The following is a 26,804-nucleotide window of genomic DNA, read 5'->3' on the forward strand; positions in this document are numbered from 1 at the left end:
TAAATATGAATTTCAATTGCAGGTTTATCGAAGATTGAAAACTTTCCATCAGATGCTTAATTTCTTCACAAATTTCTTTTTGCTTGAGAATACCAGTAATGATGAACAAGTTACTAAGTGTAAGGTCACATTAGATACCATGAATTTGTTGATTCAGATGGAAACTCTGCAAATGAAGTTTATGCCATTCAGTTATCTCGATTTATGACAGTGTTGCAATCAGTGATTCGCCAAGGTTTAAAATATGTATTCGTGTCACAGAGAAAATGAAGTTTGACCTACTTGTGCATTCATATATCTGATGAAACATTATTTCAAAGCCGCATGCCTCCAGATGACCCAAAATATTCCAAAGTAATTACACTTGGAAAAAAACATACTAAAACTTTATGAAAAGTTAACAGATTAAAGATTCAAGTGATAATCTATATCTTATGTGCAATTAATGACTGTATTTTGCAGTATTTATCACCATATTTATACTGCGTTACTAACGCAGTAGGGGCCATTTATGCGTATTTTGACTTCTGTTTGGTAATTGATGTAGATTACAAGGGGCAGGACGTGAAGTGGTTGCACACTTGGTTCAAGCGAGCGAATTGGTTGCAAACTTGACAAAATGGCAACACGGCGTCATTTTTTGAAACGGGTGAACGAATTTTTGCCAGGCAAGTGGGTTTCTTTGTTATTTTGAAGTTCATTAGTATGTCTATTCCATAATGCAATATATATACCACACTCGGTTTAAGGTTTCAGCATCCTAGATTCTGTTTTGACGAAGTTATTGAAGATATAAACTGATCATGTAGATATTTTGAAATTTGACATTTGTACAGCATTGACAGAAACATATTTTGTTATTGTTAAATGCAGTTCAAAACTTACAAATTCGACTAAATTAGGAGAAAAACCGACCAGAACAGTCACATGTCAAATTTCAAAATATCTACATGATCAGTTTATATCTTCAATAACTTCGTCAAAACAGAATCTAGGATGCTGAAACCTTTAACCGAGTGTGGCATATATATTGCATTATGGAATAGACATACTACTTGCCTGGCAAAAATTCGTTCACCCGTTTCAAAAAATGACGCGGTGTTTGCCATTTTGTCAAGTTTGCAACCAGTTCGCTCGCTTGAACCAAGAGTGCAACCACTTCACGTCCTGCCCCTTGGATTATAAGTGCCGATTTCAATGTGTCAAGTACTTTTTTTGTTAGTTTCACAATATTTTACACTTCAAAATTTTCTAAAAATTAGGATGAATCTGGTGGCTTTTAGTAAAATTACAATGTTTTCACAGCGTTTTGTTATTTCATTGAAAAGTTTTAATAAAGAATTCTCCATTATAATTATTAAACACACATGAACTTGTATGAAATAAAACATTCTGCAACAAAATACACTTCTATTACTATTTAATTAAGTGCATTTTTTGGCGCATATCTCATTTTGAAAAAAATATGGATTATGTAACTATTGAATAATGATATATATCATCAATATTGTTTTTGCAATTCAAGATATCAACTTCATACCCCGAAATGAAAAGTTGGTATGCAACGAGTATTAGTGAAATTTTTTGTATTCCAATTATTTTTACATTTGTACAGCTAATATTCATAAGATGAAATAAATATTTAAAAAACAAGAGGGCCATGATGGCCCTGAGGTCGCTCACCTGTATATAGGCCCCTGGAGCGGGGCCAGTTTAAACCCCAGGGCTTTTATTTGAACAAACTTGGAAGACACCCATTAGAAGATGTTTCATGATGTTAAGTTTTTACTACACACATATAATGAAAAACAATGACCTTCCCATCCCCACCCCCTGGCAGGGCCAATTTTAATCCAAAGGCTTTTATTTGAACAAACTTGGTAGACACCCATAAGATGTTTCATGCTGAACATCTAAGCTCTAGCTCGTTGGGTTTTTTAAAAGAACATTTTTTTAAGTTTTTACTATACACATATAGTTAAATACAATGACACCCCTGGGGCAGGACCAATTTTGACCCCAGGGCTTTTATTTGAACAATCTTGGTAGACACTCATTAGAAGATGTTTCATGCTTAATATCTTAGCTCTAGCTCTTTGGGTTCTTTAAAAGAAGATTTTTTTAAGTTTTTACTATATGCATATAGGGAAAATCAATGACCCCCTGGGGCAAGACTAATTTTGACCCCGGGCTTTTATTTGAACAAACTTGGTAGACACCCATTAGAAGATGTTTCATGCTAAATATCTTAGCTCTAGTTCTTTGGGTTCTTTAAAAGATTTTTTTTTTAGTTTTTACTATAATATTATGCATAAAGGGAAAATCAATGACCCCCTGGGGCGGGGCCAATTTTGACCCCAGGGCTTTTATTTGAACAAACTTAGTAGACACCCATTAGAAGATGTTTCATGCTAAATATCTTAGCTCTAGCTCTTTGGGTTCTTTAAAAGAAGATTTTTTAAGTTTTTACTATATGCGTATAGGGAAAATCAATGACCCCCTGGGGCGGGGCCAATTTTGACCCCAGGGCTTTTTAATTGAACAAACTTGATCGACATCCATTAGAACATGTTTCATGCCAAATATCTAAGCTCTAGCTTTTTGGGTTTTTTAGAAGAAGATTTTTTAAGTTTTTACTATATGCATATAGGGAAAATCAATGACCCCCTGGGGCGGGGCCAATTTTGACCCCAGGGCTTTTATTTGAACAATCTTGGTAGACACTTATAAGAAGATGTTTCATGCCAAATATCTTAGCTCTTGCTCTTTGGGTTCTTTAAAAGAAGATTTTTTCAAGTTTTTACTATATGCATATAGGGAAAATCAATGACCCCCTGGGGCGGGGCCAATTTTGACCCCAGGGCTTTTATTTGAACAATCTTGGTAGACACTTGTTAGAAGATGTTTCATGCCAAATATCTTAGCTCTTGCTCTTTGGGTTCTTTAAAAGAAGATTTTTTTAAGTTTTTACTATATGCATATAGGGAAAATCAAAGCACCCCCTTGGGCGGGGCCAATTTTGACCCCAGGCCTATTATTTGAACAGTTTTGGTAGACACTCATCAGAAGATGTTTCATGCTTAATATCTTAGCTCTAGCTCTTTGGGTTCTTTAAAAGAAGATTTTTTTTAAGTTTTTACTATATGCATATAGGGAAAATCAATGACCCCCTGGGGCGGGGCCAATTTTGACCCCAGGGCTTTTATTTGAACAAACTTGGTAGACATCGATTAGAAGATGTTTCATGCTAAATATCTTAGCTCTAGCTCTTTGGGTTCTTTAAAAGAAATTTTTTTAAGTTTTTACTATATGCATATAGGGAAAATCAATGACCCCCAGGGGCGGGGCCAATTTTGACCCCAGGGCTTTTATTTGAACAAACTTGGTAGACATCCATTAGAACATGTTTCATGCTTAATATCTAAGCTCTAGCTCTTTGGGTTTTTTAGAAGAAGATTTTTTAAGTTTTTACTATATGCATATAGGGAAAATCAATGACCCCTTGGGGCGGGGCCAATTTTGACCCCAGGACTTTTATTTGAACAATCTTGGTAGACACTTATTAGAAGATGTTTCATCCTTAATATCTTAGCTCTAGCTCTTTGGGTTCTTTAAAAGAAGATTTTTTTAAGTTTTTACTATATGCATATAGGGAAAATCAATGACTTCCTGGGGCGGGGTCAATTTTGACCCCAGGGATTTTATTTGAACAATCTTGGTAGACACTCACTAGAAGATGTTTCATGCCAAATATCTAAGCTCTAACTCTTTGGGTTTTCTAGAAGAAGATGTTTAAAGTTTTTTCTTTTGGTTGCCATGGCAACCAGAGTTCTGCATGGAATGGAATTCTTTGAACAACTTTGTTAAGGCTTCACACAAGGAACATCCCTGTGAAGTTTCATTATGATCTGCCTTATGGTTTCAGAGGAGATGTCGTTTGAAAAGTGTGAATGGCCAACGTAAGACGGACGACGGACGACGGACGAAGAGTGATCCTAATAGCTCACCCTGAGCATTTGCTCAGGTGAGCTAAAAATCTTTTGTAATGTGTAATATTTTGATAGGGTGTTTTTTTATCAACTAGGTAGTCCTTTATGCTGCCTAGCTTTTTAATAAAAGTGTAAAAGACTTTTAATGAGTCAGTGGTTCAGTATAAAAATCACAGATATTGTCCACTGGTCTGATGCATATATATACATACAGAAATGTCACATGACAAATGGGTCGAAGCTGGAACTCTAACAATGGGTATGTAGGTTGATGACCAGTATGCTTACAACTTCACCACAGTGGCCTTTGCAAATATGAATCTTTGTTTTCATTTTATATATGAACATTGCATCTTAAATTCTATCTTTTTGAGTTATAAAAAAAACTGTCATTCAACAGCATTTTTGAAAAGGGCATTGTTGTGTGTAGTAAGAAAACAATTTATTCAAGAATGAAGATGAAAGCTTAATAAGAACATAATTACAAATATATGTGAAAAATATATTGAACATCAAAAGGTTTTCTAAGGCCATTTACAAACAGACATTAATAAAACAATGGTCAGATATTTCATTAAATCAGAAATTATAACATGTTATAGTCATGTCTATAGCAGCTGTACACTTTAATTACATAATTAATAAGCCGTCCCAATACAATTATATGTATAATATGTATAATTTGTATGTTTATTGACAAATTTGACATAATGATATCAAATAATTTATATAAATTAAAGTCAGAAAAAAAAACAATATATTGGAAGGTATTTCTGAACGTATTTTTATTACAAAACGTAAATTTTCTATCATAATAAAATGTGAGAAAACTTTTAAATGCCAATACTTTTCTGTATTTGTTTAATATTTATTCATATTTTCAAAATTGATCAAATGAAAAAGTATTTAAAAAACGGTAAATTTACCCATAACCTTTAACAAGAGGGCCATGATGGCCCTGAGGTCGCTCACCTGTATATAGGCCCCCCATCCCCGGGCCAATTTTTACCCAAGGGCTTTTATTTGTTTATTTGAACAGACTTGGTAGACACCCATAAGAAGATGTTTCATGCTAAACATCTAAGTTCTAGCTCATTGGCTTTTTTTAAAAGAAGATTTTAAAGTTTTTACTATACACATATGGTTAAAAACAATGTCACCCCTGGGGCAGGGCCAGTTTTGACCCCCGGGCGTTTATTTTAACAAACTTTGTAGATATTTACTTAAAGATGTTTCATGCTTAATATCTAAACTCTAGCTGTTTGGGTTTTTCCAAAGAAGATTTTTAAGTTTTTGCTATACACATATAAGGAAAATCAATGACCCCCCCCGGGCGGGGCCAATTTTGACCCCAGGGCTTTTATTTGAACATACTTGGTAGACACCCATTAGAACATGTTTCATGCTAAATATCTTAGCTCTAGCTCTTTGAGTTCTTTAAAAGAAGATTTTTTAAGTTTTTACTATATGCATATAGGGAAAATCAATGACCCCCTGGGGCGGGGCCAATTTTGACCCCAGAGCTTTTATTTGAACAAAGTTGGTAGACACCCATTAGAAGATGTTTCATGCTAAATATCTTAGCTCTAGCTCTTTGGGTTTTTTAAAAGAAGATTTTTTAAGTTTTTACTATATGCATATAGAGAAAATCTATGACCCCCTGGGGCGGGGTCAATTTTGAGCCCAGGGCTTTTATTTGAACAAACTTTGTAGACATTCACTAGAAGATGTTTCATGCTAAATATCTAAGCTCTAGCTCTTATTGTTCTTTAAAAGAAATTTTTTTAAGTTTTTACTATATTCATATAGGGAAAATCAATGACCCCCCGGGGCGGGGCCAATTTTGACCCCAGGGCTTTACTTTGAACAAACTTGGTAGACACTCACTCGGAGATGTTTCATGCTTAATATCTTAGCTCTAGCTCTTTGGGTTCTTTAAAAGAAGATTTTTTAAGTTTTTACTATATGCATATAGGGAAAATCAATGACCCCCTGGGTCGGGGCCAATTTTAACCCCAGGGCTTTTATTTGAACAAACTTGGTAGACATTCACTAGAAGATGTTTCATGCCAAATATCTAAGCTCTAGCTCTTACGGTTCTTTAAAAGAAGATTTTTTAAGTTTTTACTATATTCATATAGGGAAAATTAATGACCCCCAGGGGCGGGGCCAATTTTGACCCCAGGGCTTTTATTTGAACAAACTTGGTAGACACTCACTAGAAGATGTTTCGTGCCAAATATCTAAGCTCTAGCTCTTATGTTTTTTTAAAAGAAGATATTAAAAGTTTTTTCTTTTGGTTGCCATGGCAACCAGAGTTCTGCATGGAATTAAATTCTTTGAACAATTTTTAAAGGTGACCACCAAAGGAACATTCCTGTGAAGTTTGGATGAAATTGGCTCAGTGGTTTATGAGGAGATGTCATTTAAAACAAAAGTTTACGGACGGACGGACGGACGCCGGACGAAAAGCGATCACAAAAGCTCACCCTGTCACTTTGTGACAGGTGAGCTAAAAAAAAGATGGCCTCTTAATTTAATGCCCACCTCCCGAAATGGTAATGTAACGATTCGCCACACTAACGATTCGCCACATAACGATTCGACACAGAGTAATAATGATTCGCCACAGTTAAATAACGATTCGCCACGTGTTCAAATACAAACTTTTTCACACCTGTTTTCAAATTGTTGATGGAAAAAAAATTTCCATTTTATATTTCATTTGTTAATTACATAAATTAATTACACTGAATAAAGCTTTTATTGAATAAAAAACACACGAAAACCAAATATTTTATTAACAAAATTACATAACACATTTTATAACTTCGTTATTTATATAAACTGGAAAAATATACTAACAACTTTTATAGAATAATTTAAACACGTGAAAATAAATATTTTATTAACAAAATTACATAACACTTTTTATAACTTCATTATTTATATAAATAAGCTTAATTGCCGCATTGTTTTGAAATCTGCTCACATTGTCAGATAATTAAAGGATTATTTCGGCGTCAATTAAATCTTTCTACAACAAGCTTAAGGTGATTGGCTTATTAAAATTAAAGGTGTGACAAATGTTTTAGATGTGCGTTCTTTAATCAATTTTCGTAATGATCACATGTTTTTGAAATATTTTTTTTTTAATATTTGACATATATATAATATATATGAAATATATATTTATATATATATAAATATTAATTGACATTTATGTTTATGATTAATTCAATATTTATTTCAACATATTTACTTTCTTGTAAATGTACTCCTGTTATAATGTTACTTTGATAAATTGAAAATCCGCGATGGGGGCTTTAAGTTCATGTTACTTGTATTAAGAAAAATTATTAAATTATTGTCATTGTCAAATTATTAAAACAAAAGGAAAAAGTTTGTTGATAACTAAAAAAAATCATTGTTTGATCTATAATCATACTGTGGCGAATCGTTATTTAACTGTGGCAAATCGTTATTACTCTGTGACGAATCGTTATGTGGCGAATCGTTAGTGTGGCGAATCGTTACTAATTCCCCGAAATCACCGGAAAATTTATGCACGGAATATGTCCGATAAATCCGGCATGTACCGTGATTACGGCGTTTAAACACGGCGCTTATCGATTGATCGATTCCAATTGGACACTAACATTGGCACTGATAAGAAAGCGCGAGTGGCATATTCCGTTATCGTATGTCCCAGCATGGTACTACTTTTTTACACATGTCATGGTGGCCATGTTTTTTCAAGGTCAGATAAACTACTTTCCTAAGATTTATGTTTTTTAAAGTTTTTTGTATTTTCTGCAAAAAAATAGCTTTTGTAGGCACTAAAACAGACTTTAAAAAGCATTTTGCCATTCATGAAATGTGCATAAAAATTTGCAACAGAATGTTTTTGGTCTTCAGAAATTTAGCAATTTTCTTATTGTTATCATTTTTATTTTTGTTTAAAATAGTCTTTAAAACATAGAACTGGAAGTGTACTTGCAAATGGCTCATCATATAACAATGTGAGCTTTTTTGTTATAAGAATTTTGGCCTACTTTCACTTTGGACAGACTTTGTGAAAACAAACATGGCTGACAAAGCGGAATCACCTTAACCTTGAACATTTTATAAATTATATAAATACCTTCTCACAATGCGGACTCGAAAGCAAATATTATAAACAGAATATCAAGTGAATTATGTTTCGTATGTTTTAGCTTTAAATCACAACAAAACATTTTCTTTATTTGCTGTTTTTAACCTTAAAAATCCACCAAATAACATTACAGAGGCAGGGCAGTATACATCACTGAGGTAAAAGGGATCGAGTGAGAGTACACTTTTAGCCCCGCCTATAGTACCACTAAAATACGCAACGGAGATTTTTTGGCGCAACGGACGCAACGGGCGCAACGGAGATATTTTTTTAGAAAAACCGGCACAACGCCTTTTTTAAAGTCAATATGCTATATTTAAGCATCTTAAATGATTGTTTAGCACTATTAATCAAGTATGTTTTAAAATGTTTCATAAATTGTACATTTTTAATTGCACTGAACGGTTATATGCCTGGCGTAATGGAAATTTCATGGCGCAACGGAGATTTGTTTTGTGGAAAAATCGATACAACGCATTTTTTCAAAGTCAATATTCTTTATTTGAGCTTCTAAAATGATTCTTTAGCACTATTAAGTAAGTATGTTTTAATATGTTTCATACATTGAATATGTTTAATTGCACTGAAGGGTTATATGTCTGGCGAAATGGAAATTTCATGGCGTTGGAAAATGGGCACAACGTATATACAAAAATTGATTAACACTAATGTTATTTGAATAAATAAATTTAAAAAAAGATATAAAAACCTTTATCGTATAAAACCTTTATTGTTTATCAAATGGCTGCAATTTTGCTGTTGTAAAAGCATTGTTTGCCGGCGAAATGGACATTTTGTCTGCGCAACGGAGATTTTTTTTTTGGCGCAACGGAATTTAAAAAGAAAACAACGTTTGTCCTAAATTGTATTATGAAGACGTAAATAATTAAAGATATTAATTGAATTACTGAAGTGGTGTAATAAACGTCTGTTTTATTAATTTAAAAAATGGAATAAAATATTGGTTTGAAAGATTATATGAAAATGAACTTATCCGCGGCGCAACGGAGATATATTTCAGTGCAATGGAGAATTTTTTTATACAAAAATCTGATTGAATTCAAAACAAATATTTATGGAGAAAATGGCAAATTTGATATAAAAATGAATGCATACATAAAAAAATCTATTGCATTTATTTTGCCTATTAAGTATATTCATGCCAATTATATTTAGTCTCTCAATTCAATTAACAAAATGTACTATATATTTTTCAACCAGTATAGGAACCAAAAAGGCCGTAATTAAAAGGACACGTATTTTTTTTTCTCTTTTCACTAGTTAGATATTATTTTACGCATCCATGCACCCGTAAAGTGCATCATTAATCAGGTGACGCTAATCCAATTATCTGGTGTTTATTTACTAACTATCGTACAATTACATAAATGAAAAAACATAGACTAAGTGCCGTCATGTACTTCTGTAGTTGTAACAGAAGATATTTTGTCTTCCTTCATGCAATTATTCTAATATCCATTTATCTCAATTCTCTACAGTTATATTCAATATATAAATATATAATGTTGTCAATAAATGTATCACATAACATACAAAATAAAAAAGTTAAGGTTTTTCCAAATAAAAAGTACTCGGAGAACTTGGAATTTACTCAAAGCTGTATTCTCGTCATCGTCTTCACGACTACCACTTTATGGCTTCATGTTTTATTAACAATGTGTGGAGATATTCATCCAAATCCGGGACCAGATCATTCTCAATCTTTCTCGAGCTCAGTCTCATCAGAATCTTTTCTTGATAGCACTCTCCATGATTTTTTTTAAATGTTCAAAATATCTTACAGTTGTTCACTATAATGTTCAAAGCATATTTCCTAAGCTTGACATCCTTTATGCTGAACTAAGTAATCTCGATATTCTTGCTTTCACCGAAACATGGCTAGGTGACTCAGTGTCTACAGTGGATCTCTTGTTTCCTGGATTCCATGAACCAATTAGAAAAGATCGCACCAACGATAATCATGGTGGCGTTCTGATTTATGTCAAAGAATCTATCGCATATGTACGTAGAACCGACCTTGAGCTAAATCATCTAGAATGCATATGGCTCGAACTCAGATTTTTCTAGCGCTAAGAAAGTTTTGTTTGGCGTTTTCTATCGGCCCCCTAGTTCCGATAATATTTATTATTCTCTTATTGAAGATTCATTGGGACTAGCCATAGATACTGGCATTTCAGATGTGATATTAACAGGTGATTTCAATTTGAACATTGACTCTCAGACTTCTTCCCGAAAAGTACAAGCACTATGTCAACAATATGGACTTACCCAAATCATTGATGAACACACACACTTTACAGAAAATTCTTCGTCACTAATTGACCTGTTCTTTACTAACAACATACATAATGTTATAAAGGCTGGGGTTGGTGATCCGTTTCTGCAGCAACATGTCAGGTATCACTGCCCAATCTTTGCTGTTTTTACCTACATAAAACCCAAAGCTAAGTCTTTTGATAGAACTGTGTGGCTCTATGAGAAAGGCAACTATGACTTGCTGCGTAGCAAGATGAATCTAGTTAACTGGGACGAACTTCAAGATGATGATATTTGACACTTTGTTGAGAGAATATTACAAACACTATCATAAACATATCAAAACTTTTGTATTCCAAACAAAAATGTAAAAATCAAGCCTAATGACCCTCCGTGGATGAACAATCAAATAAAAACAAAAATAAGACAACGTAAGCGCGCCTACAGAAAAGCAAAAATTTCTCAAAGTCAACATCATTGGTTAAAATTTCGAAACTCAGAAATGAAGCAGTTCAGCTAGTCAAAGACAGCAAAATCTCGTTATTTTCTTTCATTGTCTGACAGTCTTAAATCAACTTCCATATCATCAAAAGATTGGTGGAAAATCCTCAAATCCTTTATATCATATTCAACAAAAAAAGGTATTCCTTCTCTTATTGATCCAATTACTAATTCCATTGTATCTGAAGAACCTGAAAAGGCTAATCTACTAAACACTTTTTTCAAGAACCAGACAATGGTTGACGACTCTAACAGGGATTCCCCCAGACCCTCAGACATAGACAATCAACAGACCTTGGAAACGATTTATATACCTCCTTCTGAAATTGAGGATGTAATGAAATCTTTAAAAACCGATAAAGCATCTGGACCTGACACTATCAGTTATCGAGTTTTATATGAGGCCTACCAACAACTTTCTCATCCCTTTCACCAGCTCTTTAACTTCTCACTACGATCCAAGAAAATGCCGACATCCTGGAAGTTGTCAAATGTCTGTGCTGTATATAAGAAAGGCGATCCTGCTGTTGTCAACAATTATAGACCTATATCTTTACTCAACACTATTGAAAAAGTATTTGAACGAGTAGTCTTTAAACATATCTTTAACTTTTACAGAGACATTTCATTCTTCACTCCATCTCAGTCGGGATTCTTGCCAGGTAACTCAACTGTAAACCAACTTGCGTATCTTTACAATAATTTTTGCAAGGCTTTAGATGATGGCCTGGAGGTGAGGGTCGTATTTTTTGATATTAGTAAAGCATTTGATAAAGTTTGGCACCAAGGTTTGTTAGTGAAACTTCATGAATCTGGAATTCGTGGAAATGTACACCAATGGCTTTCTGATTACTTAACAAATCGTAGACAACAAATTGTTCTTCCTGGTACCATGTCGGACTGTGTTACAATTGCATCTGGAGTCCCCCAAGGATCAATACTTGGCCTCTTCTATTTCTTGTTTATATAAACGATATTGTTCAAGATATTGGTTCCAACATCAATCTTTTTGCAGATGACACTAATCTCCATCTGATAGTTGAAACACCTTCTAAAACACATGATACAATGCAGAATGACATACAAAAGATTTGTCTTTGGGCTGATAAATGGCTAGTTAACTTTAATCCATCTAAATCCGAGTCAATGATTATATCAAGAAGAATTAATAAACCACATCACACACCTTTCTCCATGTATGGCCAACAAATCCCTCAAGTTTCTGATCACAAACATCTAGGAGTGTTTTTTTCTGATGATTGCTCTTGGCATTCCCATATCAATTATATAAAAGAAAAGGCATGGAATAGAATAAACATAATGCGTAAACTTAAATTCAAACTAGACCGAAAGTCTCTAGAAATCATATATACATCCTTCATTCGTCCTATTATTGAATATGCTGATATAATACGGGACAATTGTACATCCTACGAAAAACAAGAATTAGACAAAATCCAAAATGAAGCAGCACGTATTGTGACGGGTGCAACAAAGCTGATATCGTTAGCTGATTTATACAATGATGTAAATTGGGATCACTTTCTGACAGAAGAAGGAAGCATAAGCTTATTCAACTTTACAAAATGAAAAATTGTCTCACTCCATCCTATCTATCGTCTATTGTACCAGATCTTGTTGGCCTGAATACTACATATAACTTACGTAATTCTCAAAATATCGATACAATTCGTACAAGAACAACTCTATACTATAACTCCTTTCTACCAACGGCACTTCGTGAATGGAATTCCTTACCGATTGAAACCCGTCAGCTACAGCCATTGAATTCTTTCAAAAGCTCTTTGAACGAAGACAAAACTAAAACTCCCCGACACTTCTATTATGGAGATAGACGGTCACAAATTCTTCATACAAGACTTAGAACGAAATGCAGCTCTCTTAATCACCACTTGTTCTTAAAAAATATAGTATCATCTCCTTTATGTAGTTGTGGCCTAATTGAAGACAACCACCACTTCTTCTTTACTTGCAAGAATTATACACAAATAAGAAATGCACTTTTTCAAACTTTGACTCCAATATGTTCCATTGATCATCGAACCCTTCTATATGGAGATCCGTCAAACGATTATCAAACAAACACATGGATATTAGATGCAGTATTTGAATTTATAAATAGCAGCGGACGTTTCCACTAGATGTATTTTATACTACCAACATTTAATATACTGCAATATCTCCAATTTGACCTCTGTTCGTTAGTCTGGTCTTTCCAATATTTTTTGTCTTCTTTTGATATATATTTAATATACACATAATATTTTTTCTGGTTAGCTTAAAATAGTTAATTTCTAGACATTTGCTAAATTTGCTTTAAGTGCCAGTCTAAATAAAAAAACTTTTTTTTTCTGTTTTCTTTTGCTTAGTGCTCATCTGAAAATTGTCTTATTAAGTTGCATTCCTAATTTCTTTTTCCTTTTTTTTCATTGTTTATGTTTAAACTAAATCTTGCAATATTCTTACTTAATAATTTAAATGAAATAGCTATCCTGCCATATATGTTTGTGTAAATATCATTTGTTATCTAGGGAGAGGAACTATATAAGTTTTCTTTCGTTCTAATCCCTTTCAACTTATGTAACAATTATTCACATATAAAATGTAATATATGTAAAATATTGAAATGAATATGTTTAAACTAACTATCGTACACGTGTCACTTGTTTTTTCTTAGTCACGGTATAGTCTCAATTTTGTATTTCTTTTTACAGACAAACAGATAACTTTATTTCACTCAGGTATATCAAAGTACACAACATGAGGTTTAACAATATTTTGTAGCAATAATAGTGTCCCGTATAAAAAGCAGGTCTATAACATGAATGATACAATAATTATACAATAGGTATATAATTATAAGTATTTATCCGATTGTGGGGAACTCAGATGTACACACAAAACGTTCTCACATGCATATAATTATATTGTTTACCATCACTGGTTATGGAAAAAAAAATACTGCTCAAATAAAAAAACAACAGTAGAGAAAAAAAACAGAATGTTCGCACAAAGGTACGCCACTGCATTCTAAGTAGTAAATCTAAAATAAAAGTAAGAGCTCGTGAAAATCGTTCATTCGCACAATAACGCCGTGTTTACAATGAATTTTCTAGTCGGTCATTGTGATTTTTACGAAAGTAGTTCTTCACTTCTTAGAGGAAGAAAAAACAAACGACAGAAGAAAAAATGATAAACTTTGAAACAAAAACTTTACTACTTATACATAAGTCATTTCATTTTTAAGGTATCCCTAGAAAGCTTATTAAAGGCCTCAACAGACGGTAGGATTTAGAAGTACAACACTAATTAAAACTAAGATGTACAGGCAAATCTTAATGTGTGAAGGTTACTATTACTTGAATTCGGAAACCTTAAGTCTAGATGTAAGGGATAGGACATGTTCTATTTTGAAAATCTTGTCGTACATTACTCATGGCAAAAAAAATCATTTAGTGAGTAAAGTATGTAAAGGATCAGTTGGGAGGGATCCTTTTTAGGGAAACCTCAGATGATTCCTACAGTATAGAATTACCGTATGAATGCAAGAAATATATAAGTTAGAAGGGGGCGCTGTATTTTCCTTCAGTTTTATTAAGAAAAATAGGAAAGGCGCCGGGTTTTATACCTCGCCGGTCATGTTTTCTATTACAAGTGTTATAAACATTAAACACCCGTGCTATACACGTGCTCGAAACTAGCTAATTGCTAACAATTCCCGCGTAATTGATTACCTTTTGTCAATATCATAATCATGAAATATTTGGATTGCTTTTAATGAAATATACAATGTAAACGCATTGCTAATCGTATTTTATTGCCACATTTTAAATTTTGCACTCCGTTGCGCCCATTGCGTCCGTTGCGCCAAAAAATCTCCGTTGCATTTTTTAGTGGTACCGCCGCCTATAAATTAAGCACGAATTTCTGATAAAGCGTTATCATCCTGATTAAAATAGACTTAATCTATGGAAATCATGAGCGTCACTGTGAAATAATGCATATGCTTAATCCTCCTAATAAATACATTGTATATGCATATCGTGGGCTTAGCGCAAAACGGTTGTAACTCACTTTTTTCCACAAAATAACATTTTTAACATTTTCAATGTATTTTGTGGTTATGCATATCCTCAGTAAGTATTTTAAATGGGTTCTGAAAATTAACAAGTTAAATCAATATTTGTCAAAAGGTTGTATCTCAAATTGCTCTTAATTTTCAGCGCAAAATGGTTATTTCTCAAGTTACAACCTTTTTGCGCTGAAAATTCTGATAGTGCAATGGAAGAAAATTAGCATTCTGTTTGTCTTATTTGAATCATCACATGAAAAGGAGGATATAAAGACAGTAGAAAAGATTTTTTGTTTTGATATATCTAAATAAACCTTAAATATTGGTAAAAAAACAAACAAAATTGTGATTTTATATTATCACATATTATCTTCATGAAATATATTTAAATGTATATTACACTATAGTTCAATCTCATAAATTAATTCCAATAAATGAAAAATATCCACTGCCACAATCAGCAATTGTTTGATATTAAGTAAATGAAATAATTTTCAAATATTGAAGGACAAATGTCCATATTACTTCCCCCCCCCCACCTACCCCAATAACACATACAGTTTATAAAATGACAAGGTGGACAGATTTAGCCCCTTATGGATCGAAATTTAGCGCCACACTTATTTTTACAGGGCAGACAATCGTTTCCATATTTTGAAAAATAATGCAAGTACATGTAGATCTAATTCAGGATATCTTCATTTTATACTCATAGTAGCAAAACTGAAATTGTTGCAGGCACAAAGTCTGTTCATGGCAGGTATGTCAAGGCCACCTAGCTCAGACCCATAACGCTTCAGAAATGCTTTTATTTTTATTTCTCAAAAACTTCTAAATTTTTGTGTTCTTATCAAGAAAGTTACTCATGGCAAATTACCTGAACAATCTTTTTCATCTTAAAAAGGGAATGGACAAAGTGGCAGGAACCAAGACCATTGTTAAAATCCCCAAACAAACCATTGAAGCAAATGACATACTTAAAAAGGAACCATAGAATGACACTGCCTTGAAACAAGGAAATAGCAAAAACATAGCTTAAGAGTTTATAATATGAAGCCTTTTAAAAGCTTCTTTCCACAAACAATGTAGAATTTGCCTAAAAGAATCCATATTTAACTCTATATCACAAATTCAGGGTAAGACCAAATTTGAAGATGACCATGTTTAAATATTATAAACATTCAGTTTTAATTCCATAATTAGTTTGTTATGACAATCTATGAAGTCTTTAACCCTTGACATGTTGGAACAGAAAATGATCAGTTCTTGCCACAAGTATAGATCCAGGCCAGCCTGAACACCTGTGCACTCAGTTCAGGTTCTGTACTGTGGACAGCTCAATTTAAGTACCTGTATATTGATTGATTGACTTTTCCGAATACAAAGCAGGGCAAATCCATTACAGACATTCAGCAGTTTATTTTTACAAACAAATTGTTCACTAACAGACAGACAGGGGTATGTTTTTTTCCAACAATATTGACCATGCACTCTTCATTTGACCCTATAGCCAGTAAATTCAGTAAATTTTTGATCTACTTTTAAATCTTTATGAATGTTTATAATACTGCACGTTTTTAACGTCGCTTTTCATTGGATAATCGTGACGTTTATATTAGCTGTTGTCGATTCATAAAAACATCTTACCTTTTTCTCTAAAAAATAATGCTTGCTGTATTATAAATTCGTTATAAAGATTGTTGACAGGTTATATGGCCGTATATAAACGGCTGTTTTCAATATAACCCTCGCCTAGCGGCTTGGGTTATATTTACAAACATCCGTTTACATAGGGCCATATAACCTGTCAACAATCTTTATAACTAATAATATAACCAGTTGTTAAATGGTCTTAATTAAGAATCCCTCTTAGCGCAAGCAGTAATTAAGACATTGCTTCAAGACATTATAGACATTATAAACTCGTAGATTCGAATCCTGGTTCACCCACTTTATTTCTTTTAATTTTAAAATTGCCCTTCTCTAATAACTCGCGCAAATCATTTTTTTTTATACTATCTGTGTACTTTTTTATTAACTACATCTGTAGTGTGTATGCGCTAAACCATATACGTTTGCATAATGTCACCAAGAAACAATTGAAAAATATGCATTCTAGAGAAAAACTTGTGATTGTCCAATGTCCGTATGTCCGAGTACTAACGAAAACATCTTGATAAAATAAAAGGAAACACCACACTACTTAAAAGTTATCCTAAAAGTAGATATATTAAAACAATTTCAAATTAATTCAATTCTTGCAATAATTAAGTAAAAAAAACAAAAAAACACAAGAAGTGTGACTTCATAACGCAGTGTTGGTTAGGAATCAAACCAGAGACCTTCAGATCAGTAGCCCGGCATCTATACAAATATACCTCACCTTACTGACATGTGAAGATAACAAATATATCAATATATTCTTTTGGTACAAGTGTTTATTCAATGCCCTTTATGAAAGTTAATGAAGATCAAGGACAATATTGTTGGACAAAATTACCAACCAAAATATGCCCAGAAGTAAAAGAAATTTTTTTTGTACAACTTCTGCAAATTTAATGTGAACTGGTCAGTGGGCTTAGGTAATTTAAATGTATTCTAAGATTTTTATGAACTTCCTAGAAGGACAAAGTACATGTAATTGATATTATAACTGAAATTGCAAGGTATAACAAGTAGAAATTGATTTATCAGCACCCCATCAATTTTAAGCTGTGCGTCTCACTTACTCCTGTCAGAGCCCAGGACCAACCCGGTAAGTTACTTGGGATAATCGGACAATCCGTAGTGAAATTATTGGCGGTCACACTAACCCCGCAGCACTACGGTATTCCCAACTAACCAAACCAGGATTGCGCTCCGGACCATCCAGGCAGAGCCCAGGTAAAGCTACAGTTCATGGCCGGTGCTTCCCCGGTCGATCCAGGCAGACCCCCGGTTAGATTGAAAATGTGCGAAAATGATAACATTGATACATAATTTTTATCTAATATAATATCTTTTGTTCCAGAACAGTAATTCATGATGATTTTCTGAAAAATCCTTATGCAATACTGGATAGAAGGAAAATGGGAAGGGTTTTAATACAAACAAGTGCAATCATTGCAAATTGTCGCGATTCATTTGAAATGAACTGGGCTTTGCCGGGGCTGAGATCTACCTGGATCAACCGTAGCTCCATCGTCGTCCTCCGGGGCTCTGCCGGCATTTACCGTTCACCAGGGCTCTACCGTAGCTCTACTGGCTATATCATGCCCCGGATCATCCCCGGTTTGTGCCAGCAGAGCTAAGGTGCTTCCCCAGTGTGTAACCCTGGTTGTTCCCGGCAGCGCTTAGGATGAAGCCGGCAAAGCTATACTTCTGTCATCCCGGACCACCCCGGTGATATTAAATATTTTATTCCATCCAGGGTCGAATGCCGGATGTTCACGGATCATCCCAAACGTTGCCGGCAGGGTTACGGTTGTTCCTCAGGTAGAGCCAGCGTAATTGTCCTTTAAAACATTTTGAAATCTAAAAGATTTTGAATGATTTTGCTAAAATTGAAGTCCATAATTTTATAATATCAATTGGGGTAAGGATTAAATGTCCAGCAGCTGAAAGGGTGGCTAAACCTTACTTTTTATTTTGAAATACATGTACATGTGTCTAAGATTTATTACCATTCTATAGATAGCATTTATAATTAACCACCATAAAAAATAATTTTTAGCTATCCCTTAATATATTTTTAAATAAAGTGGTATAGGCTATATTATTCTCTATTGAGGACATTCATTCTCTTCAAACTTATCACTGATTATTCTTACTTTCATTATTTTCATTATTCAAAACATGACTTGCACTTATTTTATAATCTTATTTTATAATGGCTACATATATTTTATGTGATTTAGAAGTAATGTTTTATTTTATTCAATTATTAAATCCTATAAAAAGATATGAGTTTGAGATACTTCCGTTTTGCACAAAGAGAATAATTAAATTTGCTCAAAATTTGTGCGGAAAACAGTTGTAACTTGAGATACTACCCTTTTGCACAAAAAAATATGTAACAAATTATCAAAATTTTATTTGTAAAACGGTTGTAACTTGAACTTATTCAAATATCTTTTTTCAAAAATAATTTGCTCCTTTTTTATTATTTTGTTTCTAATTCCTTAACTAAAATGTATATATTTTCCTAAAATAAAACATTTTTATTCATTAACAAAAGTTTTAAAAAGTTTTTTCATGCTCCTGTAAAATTTGCTTAAATTGAGTTACAACCGTTTTGCGCTAAGCCCGCGATATGTCTAAACAATGGAAACAGGCTTTAAACTTCAGGACATACAATTGTACAATTTGCCTAATAATTTAATGAGCATATGAACCTATGTTAGGATATCAAGTAAGATGATTATATAGGATCGTCTGAATTCACATGTACACTATGTATACTTATGTTCATTAAAGCTATATGAGGAATCACATTATAAGAGGACCAAGAGATCATCTACATGAACATATACTCTAGTTTTGATAGAAGATGTATGAGAGGTTAATGTAAGATGAGCAGGGAATCATCTAGATGTAAATATACATTAGTAGTGATGGAATATATATGAAGAAGGGTCATCTGGTCTTTAAGGTGTATAAACACTGTAGTTCTTAAAGAACATATATGAGGGAAATGAATATAAACATTTTCATTATGGAACAGATTTAAGGGTATCTCGTAAGATGACCAGTGGATTATCTAGATGTACATACACTATAGTTTTCATGGAACAGAAATAAGGGGATCACGTAAGATTACAATATCATCTAGATGTACATAAACTCTTTTTCATAATATAACAGATATAAGGGGATCACATAAAATGACCAGGGCATCATCTAGATGTACATATACTATATAGTTTGCATTGAACAGAAATAAGGGGATCGCGTAAGATGACCAGGTGACATCTAGATGTATATACTCTTTTTCATTTTGGAACATATATGAGGGGATCAAATAAATGACAAGGGGATCATCTATGTGTACATAAACTCTTTTTTATTTTGGAACAGATATAAGGGGATCACGTAAGAATACAAGGGGAATATCTAGATGTACATATACTATAGTATCCATTGGAAAGAAATAAGGGGATCACGTAAGATGACAAGGGGATCATGTAGATGTATATTTAATATAGTTTCAATTGAACAGAAAGAAATAAGGGGATCAAGTACGATGACCAGGGGATCATCTAGATGTACCTACTCTTTTTCGTTATGGAACAGATATGAGGGCATCGCGTAAAATGACAAGGGATCACCTAGATTTTCATATACTATAGTTTTCATTGAACAGAAATAAGGGGATCACGTAAAATAACCAGGTGATCATCTAGATGTACATATAATATTTCTTATTATGGAACAAATACATTGTTTAAGGGGATCACGTAAGATGACAAGGGTATCATCTAGATGTACATATACTATAGTATTCATTGAACAGAAATAAGTGGATCACTAAAATGACCAGGGGATCATCTAGATGTACATATACTATAGTATTCATTGAACAGAAAAAAGGGGATCACGTAAGATGACCAGGGGATCATCTAGATGTACATATACTATATAGTATATAGTATTCATTGGGATCACCCCTTGTCTTCTATGATCCCCTAGTTTATACCTGTTCGATAATAAAAGAAGAGTATTTGTACATGTAGATGATCCTTTTGTCATTTTAGCTTATCCCCTCATATATGTTATTTAAGAACTACACCGTTTATACATGTACATCTAAAACACCAGGTCATCCTTCAAATATGTTCCATATAACTAGTGTATATACGTACATCTAGATGACTTCCTGCTCATCTTACATTAACTTCTCATACATCTTCTATCTAATTTAGTATATATGTTCATGTAGATGATCTCTTGGTCCTCTTTTAATGTGTTTCCTCCTATACCTCTAATGAACATAACTATACATTGTATACATGTGCATTCAGATGATACTTTTGTGAGCTTACTTGATATCCTCACAAAGGTTCATATGCTGATTAAATCTTTAGGCATATGAATGAAAAACCATAATTGTACAATTGTATGTCCTAAAGACTTTAAAGCCTGTTTCCATTTTTTAGACATGTAATTTACGCATATATATTATTAGGGGGATTAAACATATGCACAATTTTACAGTGACACTGATCATTTCCATAGATTTATAGTCTATTCTAATAAAGATGATAACGCTTTATCAGAAATTCGTGCTTAATCTATAGATGAGGTTTTAATAATCAATCACTTAAATTTGCTCATGTCATTTCAATTGGCCCCTTTTAGGGGTCAGCAGAGCTAAAAAATGAAAAACCTTTAAACATCTTCTACTACAGAACTAAAAGATTGATGATCACCAAACTTTGTCTGTAGCATTCTTATGTAGTCATTTATCAAGTTGGCTCATATTAATTTGATAAGCCCCTTTTAGGGGTCACTAGGGCTAAAAATAGAAAAACCTTTAGACATCTTCATCTACAGAACTAATTGATGGATGATCACCAAACTTTGTCTGTAGCATTCTTGGGTAGTCTTTTATCAAGTTTGCTCATCTTAATTTGATTAGCCCTGTAAAAGCTAAAGCTTAAATGCACTAGGTCATGGCATTTCTTCAAATCAAAGTTTAAAGATATTCTATGCTCAAATTTTAATATTAGAAACTATTGACAATGGATACACAGTCTCTTTATCAATATAAATATAAAATAAACGTGTTTTGACTGCACACAAAGTAGATATGTTATGTTTTAAACTCTTCACACTATAGGTGGTCACAGTATAAAATTAATATAATGATAATGTCATTAAAAAAAACTATTTTTTTGTTTTGTTTTTTTTTTTTAATAGAAAAGACCATCTTTACTTGGCCTATAAAAGCCATACATAGTTTATCAAAGTAAGAATTTCAATAGCTTGGGTCCTGTTTATGACCAGCTCTGAAATTTGGACATCATATTGTATCATTGCAAGGTCAGTTGTAGGTCATTAACCAGGAAAAAGAATTAGGCCCAAAGAAACATAAAATTTGTTTCTCCTGTACTTCACTAACAAAGATGATGTATGCTCAATTTTTTTATTGAATTTTGTTAAAAATTGTAATTTTTTCATTTTTTTCTGTTGAATTGGATTTAAACGTGGAGAAAGCATATTTCAATAAATTTTAGGACAGACTGTTGAACCTGAGTTTCATGTGCATAATTGAAATTTGGCATCAGTTGAGCTGTTTTTGATATTTTTGAAACCATAATTGCACATACTTTCTTGTTTTTGATGTACAGAGACTTGAAATTTGGAATGATGTACAGAGACTTTGGACCAGGGATGTAATTTCTGATGCGAATTGAATTAAAGGAACTCCACTGAGGTTTATAAGCCTTAAAACATAAAATTTTGATTTTTCACATAGATAAACATGAACACTTAAAACAGAAATATAAATGAAATATAACCAAGAAATATACTAGAAATACATTGAAAATCATATGTTTGTGCTATTCACAGTCCGATTTTAGTGAAAAGCTTTTAAACGCTTTTCAATTTTTGGTCATTTTTCACTTCAATAATAATAATAATTCTGGAAAAACGGAGTGAGCTAATAGTCTGAAATTTTGCACATAAGTTATTAGTATAGATTTACATCAAATGGAGTAATAATCTCAAAAAATTATTTCCAGTCCCGTCATGTCAAAAATCCTCAGTGGAGTCCCTTTAAGACTGACTACTTTTGATATTATTATTTGATATTGTTTGACCTAGTTTGCCGTTCTTGATGTACCTGCTGGAAATTTGGACAAGGGGTTTAATTTGAATTTTGATATGAACTGGCCTACTTTTGAAATATTTGATATCGGTTTACCTACTTTTTTCGTCTTTTATGTACAGACTTGAAATTTGGACTATGGGTGTAATTTGTGTAATTTTTGATGTTGAATTCAATTTTGATACCAGCTGACCTACTTTAGGTATTATAGACACCAATTGACCTCCTTTCGTGTATTTTGACATTCAGATTTTAAATTTGGACCAGGTTTGTAAATTCTGATGCCGGAATGAATTTTGATATCAACTGACCTACTTTTGATATTTTTGTTATAATTTGACCTTCATCCTTGTGTTTTTTGGCATACAAACTTGAAATTTGGACTTAGGGATGTAATTTCTGATGCTGAATTGAATTTTGATATCAACTGGCCTACTTTTCATATTTTTTACAATGTTTGACCTATTGTCTTTTTTTTTTTGAGGTACAGTTTAATATGTTACCATACAGAATGTATAATAAAAATTGTTGTCCCAAACTGTACACTTCAAACATCTACACCTTAAATGTTTAGCATGTGACAGTTTGTGTTTTCATTCAAAAAAAGTTATAAAAAATTGTCCAGTCAAAATTAATCCTGCTCTAGTGGTCATCAATTCTGCATTTATTCTACATAGTCTCATAGGAACACACTTGCAACATACATATTTTTAACAAAGCCTTTCCAAAATATTAGGGCAAGATATTACAGATATAGTGAATAATGAAATGATGGGTAAGACGAGTGATCTGGGGCCATCTTAGTGGCCCTATTGTTTATTATGAAGAAAAATAGCTACAACAGTCAGTGTTGTGAAAGTATATTACTAGAGGGGCAAGTTAAAGTTGAGCTGAACTTGTTGAAAGAGCTGGACTTGCTTTTCAGCAAGTTCTTTTGAAAAATAATTTCCAACACTGAAAAGCAGTTGTTTCTGGTGAGCGACTCAGGGCCATCATGGCCCTCTTGTATAAAGTTTCCGAAATAGCTTTATATTTACATGTAAGAAGGTATTTCTAACCAATCCAGTTAATTTTTTTGCTTTAACTGAGGAAATGTTGGGATACTTTGCAGACGACTTTGCAGACAAGTTAAGCATAGAGGGATTTTGCAGATAAGTTAAATAAGATAAGTTAAGATAAGATAATTGTTTATTATAGTAACATATGCAATGAACATTTATACAGTACAATACATTTTAACAAAAAGTTATGCACCCGGCCCAATGGACCCATTAGTCACCTTTTATAATAAATAACATTAATCATATAACTTTACATGATATGACAGATAACGTGAGGGAAATGGTTATGGTAAAACAACACCGAATTATAAATATGAAAGTATGGACATACTAGTATAACAGAAAAAATAAAATATTTAAGTGAGACATAATTTTTGTTGAAATGCAAAACCTAAATTATTTTCATAATTTAAGAGTAAAGTATACTTCGTCTAAACAAGTAAGCTTTCATTATATATTTGGCTGTCTTTCCTATGTGATCAGTCATCAACACACGTACTTTTTCAGAAATGGTTATATTCATGTCCTGAATACAGTCAACATTAACAAATATATCGTTTCTTATGTGTCTGTAAATATCACATGATAACAATAAGTGAGTCTCATCCTCTACTTCATTTCTTTCACAAAAACGACAAATTCTTTCTTCCACTGCTTCTCCAACGAAACGCCCAGTCTCAATACGTATAAGTAAAATGCCAAATCTGAACTTTAATTAAGTGAAACATAATCTTCCTTATCAAAGGTATCTTTAAACAGTTTATATGTACGAAGTTTCCTACATAATTGCAAATCGGTCTGCCATTTATTACGGTACATGTCTCGTATTTTATCTCTAGCAGTAGACAGACTAACTGTTGTTAAATCTGTAAAGTGTTGTTCTAAATTAAGATCACTAAAAATATTTTTTATATTTGAAGACCAATTTTCACATGTATTGCATTTACCGTAATCATATAAGAACACTTTTTTGGTTAGTCTATCATCCCGCATTGATAACAACCTGTTCCAAAATCGTATTATAGGCAGTTTCTGTCTGAACACACTTGGTAGCCATCCTGAATCTCCATATATTGCTACGTGTGGTGCAAATCTATGTACACCAAAAAAGCATTGGTACGATCTGAAGCCCCACGAGGAGGCGCCATACTCCAATATCGGACTCATAAATCAGTTTTTCTAATGTGTTAATTCCAGTATCTTTCAGATTGTAAATTTTACAGATTATATACTCCCTAAAGCTCTTCCAGCACCTTTAGATAATGATTCACTATTAAGATTAAAGTTCATTTTCTCATCAAAAACTATGCCCAGATATTTATCATGATCAACGGTCTCTAGAACATTTTCACCAACTCTGAAAATAAATTCACTGCGCTGTGTAGGTCCTCTACGAAAATGGACACATTTGGACTTATTAGTATTTATTAAGACGCGCCACCGTTTGCACCATTCATGTACAACATCAACCATACGCTGCAAATTTATTTCTGAGTCTGAGATCAGCGCTATGTCATCCGCGTAGAACAATGTAGATACCATCATAGAACCAACGTTAATTCCAAGCCCAAGACTATCAATTTCGTGAATGAGGTCATTTGCAAACACGGACCAGAGCGTCGGCGACAGCGTACACCCCTGCTTTAATCCAGTAGTACAATCGAACCAATCAGTGTGGACGAAAGAATTTGGTAATCCGCTAATATTTATGCAAACACAAGCCGATGCACTAGCATATATGTTTTTAATAGAATTATAAACTCTCCCATCGACATTGTTTAGTAACAGTTTATACAAAAGTAAGTCTCTATCAACAAAATCAAAGCACTTTCTTAAGTCTGTAAAAGCAGTGAATGTGTTTTTGTTACGTATAATGCTATTTAGTGTAAAAATATGATCTTCACAAGACCTGCCTTTTCGCAAACCATTCTGTTCATCGGCCATAAGATTGTTTGATTCCATGTATGCAGAAAGACGTTTGTTAATAAACGCAGTATATAATTTGTTAACGCAAGACAGTAGACTGATTCCTCTATAATGTAAGGGTATTCGTTTATCAGTATTTGGATCCTTAAGAATTGGGAATATAATCGATTTACGCCAAATTGATGGGATAATGCTACATTCAAATATCAATTGAAAAAGTTCCTTCAACACCGCAATGACTGCTGGGAATTTCAATACATCATACGGAATACGGTCAAATCCCTGAGCTGACCCACTTTTACCTTTCATAATAATGCTGGAGATTTCCTCAATTGAAATATGTCGGTTCCTTAATGCATTCGGGGTATATAACGGATCCTCATTTCTACGCTCTATCACTCCCTTATGGTTTAGGCACTGCCTGTAATGTATATCATCAAAATTACCAGTATCTGTACCGTAACAGTAAGAAATAGTATTTTTTGAGGAAAATTCTAAGTTCAAGGGGAGATAAATCTGAAAATATTGGTGCTAGAGTTATGAACCTTGTCACATAAGATGGGGATGATGATAAGGTACATATATTTGAAGTATGAGGTTGATCCTTTAAGAAATAAAGAAGTATCAGTAAAAAATAATATTTTTTAAGGAAAATTCTAAGTTCAAGGGGAGATAAATCTGAAAATATTGGTGCTAGAGTTATGAACCTTGTCACATAAGATGTGGTTGATGATAAGGAACATATATTTGAAGTTTGAAGTTGATACCTTAAGAAATGACAAAGTTATAGTGAAAAATATTTTACTGCACCAAAACTTTAATCTAAAATCTGGACGCGGACGCCGGGGCGAGTAGGACAGCTCTCCATATACTTTGTATAGTCGAGCTAAAAATAAAAATTATTAAAGGGCCATAACTCTGACAAAAATCATTGAACCGGAAAATGCTGACAAAATGCACAACTAGACTTGGTACTGTAATTCCTGTAAAG

General features: G+C 33.1%; 1 protein-coding gene across 1 annotated transcript in view; it reads right to left on the reverse strand.

The window, feature by feature from the left end:
* LOC132750553 (uncharacterized) overlaps positions 1-26,804 on the reverse strand; it is a 288,756-nt gene that overhangs the window by 103,262 nt on the left and 158,690 nt on the right. The window lies entirely within an intron of this gene.

The sequence above is a fragment of the Ruditapes philippinarum genome, unplaced genomic scaffold (assembly GCF_026571515.1).
Source record: "Ruditapes philippinarum isolate M1 unplaced genomic scaffold, ASM2657151v2 ctg1398_1_1_1_1, whole genome shotgun sequence".
NCBI lineage: Eukaryota > Metazoa > Mollusca > Bivalvia > Venerida > Veneridae > Ruditapes > Ruditapes philippinarum.